This window comes from Gracilinanus agilis, chromosome 3, assembly GCF_016433145.1.
Source record: "Gracilinanus agilis isolate LMUSP501 chromosome 3, AgileGrace, whole genome shotgun sequence".
In the NCBI taxonomy this organism is placed as follows: Eukaryota; Metazoa; Chordata; class Mammalia; order Didelphimorphia; family Didelphidae; genus Gracilinanus; species Gracilinanus agilis.
The window spans coordinates 15,124,905-15,131,817 of record NC_058132.1 but is presented as its reverse complement, the minus strand read 5'-3'; the positions used below and the strand labels follow the sequence as shown (position 1 = coordinate 15,131,817).

The 6,913-nt window shown below is 49.8% G+C and overlaps 1 long non-coding RNA gene across 1 annotated transcript; it reads left to right on the top strand.

Moving 5' to 3' along the window:
• The first annotated feature begins 1,592 nt into the window (after positions 1-1,592).
• On the top strand, positions 1,593-6,591 carry LOC123239903. Its single transcript, XR_006505752.1, has 3 exons — positions 1,593-1,660; positions 2,659-2,781; positions 6,250-6,591. It is a non-coding gene; the product is annotated as an uncharacterized LOC123239903 (long non-coding RNA).
• The last annotated feature ends 322 nt before the right edge of the window (positions 6,592-6,913 follow it).

The following is a 6,913-nucleotide window of genomic DNA, read 5'->3' as shown; positions in this document are numbered from 1 at the left end:
CCAGAGTCCCAGGAGAACCAGAGAAATCTTTTTCCCCCCAGTCCACACTGGACCATCTTCTCCACAGCCCCCCACTCTGGGTCAGGCTCTTATTCTCTGGATTTCACAATTGGGGAAACTGAGGTAAACACTGGGGAAGGGACTTGGCCAGGTGCCCCTAACTGGGAAGGGTCTGGGGTCACATTTGAACCCAAATCTTGGGGGTTCCAGGCCCAGGAGGGCAGCCCTGGAGTCACCAGGTTCCCCCACTTGGGGATAAGGTTACCCCCTCCTTTTGGGGAGTCCCAGGGTCCCCCCCAAAGCAGAAGGAACAGCAAGATGTTCAAAATGATCCATGAAGGAAGGAAACCTATAGGAGGGGGGGTCTTGGGTCTGGGCCTGTGCTCCAGACTGTCAGCTACTGTGCTTTTCCTCAGTTTCCTTCTCTGTCAGAAGGGGGGATCCTAGCACCACCTTCCCAGGCTGGGGGAGCTTAGATCCATTGACTGATCAGTCGATCAACAGACACTTATTAAGCACCTGCTATGTGCCAGGCCATATCCTGAGGCTGCTTCCAGTCTAAAGAAGAAGCAGCAGGGCAGGGTGGGAAGGGGAAATGGGGTTGGGGGGAAAGAAGGCTGAACCCCCCAGGTTGGGGAACAATTCCTTTATGACCCCTCCCCCACCAAGCCTCTAAACCCAGGGGCTCCGGCAAGAGGACTCCATTTCCCAGAATGCCGGTGTCATGACATCATGCAAGCCTTAGCTCCTCCCCATTGCAGTAGCCTGGGGCATGCTGGGAATCTCCTTCGGACCCTCTCAGCTGCTAGAAGGTGCGCTGCAGTGCTTTTGGACCTTTGCTGGTAAGAGGGGGAGGGGTGGGCTAGGGGGAGGGAGCGGGGCTCCCTGCTCTAGCGGCAGATTTTCAGCTTCCTGCCTCCTGGGGGAGGGGAAGACCTGGCTTAGTGAGCCTCGGAGCGTGGGTGAAATCGTTGCGCCTGTGCAACAACGGGGGAAGGGCAGGTGCGATGGATGTGTCGGGCTTTTAAACTGTGGTGGGGGCAGGGGAGAGTCTTTGAATGAGTGCGTGAGTGTGCGTGTGTCTTATTGTGAGTCCGAAGCAAGGAACCCAGCACCACCTCCCCGGGCCGGGGAGAGCGTAGATCCATGGAGCCTTCGGGTCAGTCTATGAATCTATAGACACTTCATACGAACCGGAGGCGTGCCAGGCTCTCGCCTAAGGCAGTTTCCAGACTAAAGAAGCCGGGCAGGGATGGAGGGGAAATGAAGGTGGGGAAGAGAAGGCTGCACCCTTCTCCCCCACCCCCATTCGTGTGTAGCCCCCACCCCCCCAATGGCTCTAAACCTAGGGAGGGTTTCATTTCCCAGAATGCCTGAGTCATGACTTCTTGTAAGCCGTGGCCCTCCCCTGTGGAAGACTCCATTCCCGGGAATTCCTAGGGACGACACACAAGTCTTGTAGTGGAAAATCCTTGCTGTCCCCCTTTAAGGACTGGCTTTGCAAGGCTGCCGCAGCAGCCAGAAGCTGGCTAGGACGGGATGAGCCACAGCCCCTCCCTCCCCTGCACCTGCTGGAACTCCAGAACGAAGCAGCCGGATTGATGTTCTGGCCTTATCAAGGACTGTACAAGCCTGCCTGACTGTTCTAAATCCTGTTTGGGTATGTAACTGTGGCGCCTCTCTGGGGGCCCAGACCTGAGGAATGACCCTCTTGCCGGTCCCTCTCGCCCAGCTACCTGGAGAATTCCGCTTCAGTCTTGGCCCCTCTCTTGGGGCACCCCGAGGCATTCTGGAAATCTCTCCTGGGCAGGCTCAGCTCCCGGAAGGCTCACCGGTGTGGCTCTGGGACCTTTGCTGGGTGAGAGGGGGCTGGGAGGGAGTCAGTGCGCAGGCTCAGCCCGGGCTCCCTGCTCTGGCAGCTCCTGAACTCCTCTGGGGTGGAAAGGCCCAGGTGGGCCAGTTCCGGGTTTTGGAGCTTGCTGGTGGGGGTAGGGGTCATGTGCGCATGTGCAACAAGAGAGGCGGGGCCCGAGCCCTGTGCCCAGTGTAAATGCCTGTGGTAGGAGGAGGGGGCTATCTCAGTGGTGTCTCTGTGTCTATCCATTCATCGGGCCAGGATGACTGTTTGGACTCCCTCAGAGGAGAGAATACCCCCCCCCCACTAGGAGGCAGATGGGGGAGGGGGTGCAGACACAGGATAGGGGCTGGTCTGGTCCAGGCCCTTCCCCAAAGGGGACGTTCAGGTCAGAACACACCAAAGGGAAAAGCAGCCAACATAAGCCTGGTCATGGGGCAGCAGGGTGTGAGAGGATGGCGTGGGGTGCCCATGCCTTGGATCTTGGGCACCAAAAAAATGCTAGCATGCTCTCCCCAATCTCCACCTGGTGCCCATCCTCCTTCTAATGTCTCCTCCCCCCATTACCCAATAACCTCTCCTCCTAAGAGTTCCCTCAATCCACCCTTTCTACCCAATGCAGTTTCTGGATGGAATGAAGCCAAAGAGTGCAGCAGAGGGGGTGGGGAGGCTTCTTCCTGTCCAATCCAAGGTCCTTTCCAAGCCTGACCCTCCCTGTCCCCTCCTGTGGGGAGAGTCTCCCTGAGGCCAGCGAAAGGCCCTGGGAACTCCTCTGAGCCCTCCCTTTCTCTAATTCCCCACAGGTGTACAAAGAGGGAGTCTCCCCACCTTGGGGCTCCCACCCCCTGAAGGACCACAGTCTGACCCAAGCAGAGACCCTGAAGCCAGAGGGAATGGTCCCCAGGACCAAGAGGCTCCCTTCCCAGGTGAGTGCAGTTCATCCTGAGTCCTGACCAAGCTCCCCCAAGGTGGAATCCAGCAGAACTAAGACTTGTGTCTTCCCCAAGCTTTCAAGAGTGTCCTCAGGGGGCAGCTGGGTACCTCAGTGGATTGAGAGCCAGGCATAGAGAAGGGAGGTCCTAGGTTCAAATCTGGCCTCAGCCACTTCCTAGCTGTGTGACCCTGGGCAAGTCACTTGACCCTCATTGCCTCCCTTATCACTCTTCCACCTAGGAGCCAATACACAGTATTGACTCCAAGACGGAAGGTAAGGGTTTAAAAAAAAAGATTGTCCTCAGTGTAACTTCAAGGGTCAATCCTGACTGCCCCCACATACACTGTGTTCCAGGAGTTTTCCAGGGCCTCAGTAGGCCCTGCCTGAATGAGTCAGTCCTGGTTCCAGATAGACTCAAGTGCTGTCATTTATTCATCTACCCTCATGTGTGATACCCTCCCATCAGTGGGGGATGGCCATGTGTCCCACAGTTCCAAGGATGGTCTCCACTCCACTGTCCAAACAGAGTTTGGACAGGTCAATCAAGCCTGCCAGGGCAGTTTGGAAGAAGTTTGGGATGAGATCAGGTTAAGGCACAGACAGGAAAAGATGTGTTTTTAGCAGAGGGAAAGGGATGGGAATTCCAGGGCAGGGCTAGAAGGTCTCCAGCAAAGCTCCTTCCTCCAGGCCAGAGGACACAAGTCGGCTTCCTTGGACTGGGAGTGGGTTAACATTCCAGAGCCTTTTGTTCTTTATTAGAAAGAGTAAAAAGAAGTGAGTGAGGGCCAAGGGCAGGGGAGGTGCTGCTGAGGACATCCTGCACCTTGTTCTATCCTAACAGCAAAGGTAAATCCAGGGCAGTCATTTATGTTCTCTCCCACATTCCCTTCTGATAGCCATTCCTCTCTGGCTATAGGAGAGCCTCAGTGGAAGGTGCTGGGGGATGGGAGTGTGAAAGATAGGATTGTGCTTCCCCAGCTCAAGGAGGAAAGAGGCTAGAAGGGGCTGGCATCAAGATGGACAGAGGGAGAGGGGCTGGGCTGGATGAGGAGACCTACCCCAGGGAGGAGTGCAGGCTACCTAGGTGGGAGCTGGGGAGTCAGTGAAGCAGGGGCTTGGCAGCAAGGTGGCATCAAAAAGCATTTCTTGTTCTTGGAAGGCCAGTCAGGGTCAGGGTAGCCATCTGACCTGTGAGACCCTCTGGCTCTGCCCTGCCTGGTTGGTTCCTGCAGTTGTGTATTCCCTTCATGGAAAATATTTTAAGGAACAGAGATGTTTCTGGGCCATCATTGTAAGCTGAAGATCCAAAATTTAATTGTGGTAAGTGAAAGCTGGAGATGGCACCCACCCTGCCTGTAGCAAAGGTCCCGTAGAGGCGTAGGGCTGGGTGTTTTATGGGTGTTTGACAGATAATTAGCAAAGTCATCAACAGGCTGGAAGGCACAGAGGATGTTAAGAAATGTACAGTGCCATTTGGTTACAAGAGTTTGAACATTTGATCCTAAGTCCTCAGTTCAGTACGAGGTTAAGAGAAAAAAATGTACTGATTCCTTCAGAGCTCTCAGACTGCTTCGGTCAGAGGAACCTCTCTTGGCCACAATCCTCAGAGAGCCTGGAGTTGGCATAAATCTTCACAGGCTCAAACAGCACCTGGAGGAGGTTGTCTCCTTGGATCTCCTCACTCACCATTCCCAGTGAGCCCGGCTCCTTCTGAGGCCTTCAGCTACCTCAAGATGACTACATAGACCTAGAGTTTTTATTCCTCCCACAGAAGTCTTTGATATCATGATTTGTTTTAATATTCTAATACCCCAAACTCCATTCCTTCCAATACTGCAGCCCATGCTCCACTATTATAATGGCTGTCTGCTACACAGTTAATTTCTTATCTGGGCCTCACTTGTTCTAAAAATTGTAATCACAATGACTTATCTAAAGGATCATACGTGATCACGTGGTTCATGAACTGTGATATGATAGCAATGAACAATTCCCCTTTGGTCAGTACACTATGAATACATTCAGAAGTGTGTTGTTTAGAATTTCTTTGCAGAGGGCAGTCTTTATGAAATACATGCAATCTAGGATAGTCATTCTCTTACCAGGATACAGAACACAGATAAACAATCAGTGGTAATGTCAGGTTATATTTTTCCTTAAGTCAAATCCACATTCACTTTTCTTCTTTCCATGTCATATTTCAATTCATGGCTTTATATAATGATTGAGCTTCCTTTGGTGCCATTGGAGGACAGCTGTGATCTTGGCTTTTCAGTGGCAGGATAGGTGGGGCAGTGTTGGGACTACCAGGAACCACCCAGAGTAGACGAGTTCCAAACAAGAAGCTTTCTACTTTCATTGTAACTGAGGTCTCCCTGCATTCTTCCCTTTGAGCCCAGATTTCTCTGCATTCCTTTGGGTCTGAAATTTTTCTGCCTTCTGATTCTAGGTATATCTAAACGAGGGCCTTTTGCTGCCTCTGCTATTGGTAGTGGCTGCCCTTTCCACTGGGCCTCGTCTTTCCTGTCTGAACTTTTTGAATGTCCTTCAGGTACATTAGGAGCAATTCTCACTCCCAGACCTGGCTCCAGGGGCTGCTCTCTGCCCCTGTTACTGTTGTGGGAGAGTGAGTTTTGTTGTGTGAGAAGGAATGCTGGTTCTGGCCCAAAAAATTGCAGTGCAGACATGTTCTATCAAGACATGAAGGTATATATTCAAAGATATTACACATAGTGTCGCCATGGGGATGGACAAAGCCATTGCAGGAGTGTTGAATAGCCCCCAGATGGGTTTGGAGGACAGTGGAATGACCCCTGTAGGGTTTCAAGTTTCAAGATTGCATTGAGGATCTGGAGAATTATGTCTTCCCAAACTTGGAAACACTCTGCCTTTCCTCAATCTATTCCTCCCCTGGATATGGAATCCTCTATATCCTTTAATTTAAATAAGAGTATTTTAGCCTTTTAGGAAATTAAGTAGAGAATTCCTTTTTATTTGTTTTCTCCTCATTGATCACTGGTGATATTTTCCCCTAGAATACAGTGCATGCTGCCATCTCAGAAACTTCAAAAAATTATTCTTACCAGATCAACTCTGACTCTTATGATAGGGAAGAATTTCAGATCACCTTCTCTCTTTCTCCTCTACAGAATCTCATACTTCATTCACTCAGAGAGCACTTCCCATTTCCCTGATTCCACAGGGAAAAGCATTTCAGAGTAAGACATTTCTCTAGATTTTAATCTTCACAACATGATTCTCATTCAGAAACAAAATGCATTTGTCAGTATTCCATTGGGTTTTGAATGACTGGTCTCCCATGTTGGCTCTGACACCCTTCAAGGTTAGGAGTTTGGGTAAATCCCTTGTGTGCTTCAGTTTCCTCTAGTCAGTTGATGAGGGTGGTACTAGATGAATTTTGAAGGTTCAACTCTAAATCTCGTGTCTTTTGCTGTTTTAGGGGTCAATAGCATTCAAAGATGTGGCAGTGGATTTCACCCAAGAGGAATGGTGCCTGTTGGACGATTCTCAGAAAGTGTTATACCTGAAGGTCATGCTGGAGAATGTGCAGAATCTACTCTCTTTGGGTAAGGACCATTTCCACTCCTAACTCTGAATCTGCCATTAAGGAAGTATCTTCATTCTGTGCCAAATCTGCAAGATTTTAAGCCTTGTCAATAATTAAAAAAGCAAAAGTGCTAATCTTTGCCCAGAGTTCTCTTCCTGCTTCCTTTTCATAAAAAAAAAAAAAGGTCTGAATTATATGATGGGAAGCTGGGACTTTCCTTTCTTGCCCCTGAAATTGTTTCTCCTCTGTTTTTAGATAGTTTTTAGATAGTTTAGATAGATAGTTTTCAGGTGAAAACTTAAACTACTTTTATAAAAGATTTACATTCCTGAAGCTTATCTCAGAAGTCATCTAGTCCAGCCTCTTATTAGACCTGAATTTTGTGTGCAAATTCTCAGGCAGCTTTTCCTTGGAGATGGGCATTGAAAGGAACCCTCTTCCTGCCAAGAGAGCTCCTTCCCCTTTGGGCTGGGTCTGGTCTTTATTTTATTTTTGATAGTTTAAATACTTTATTGTTTTAATTTTTTTTAAATGTTATTTAATTGATTAATTAAGA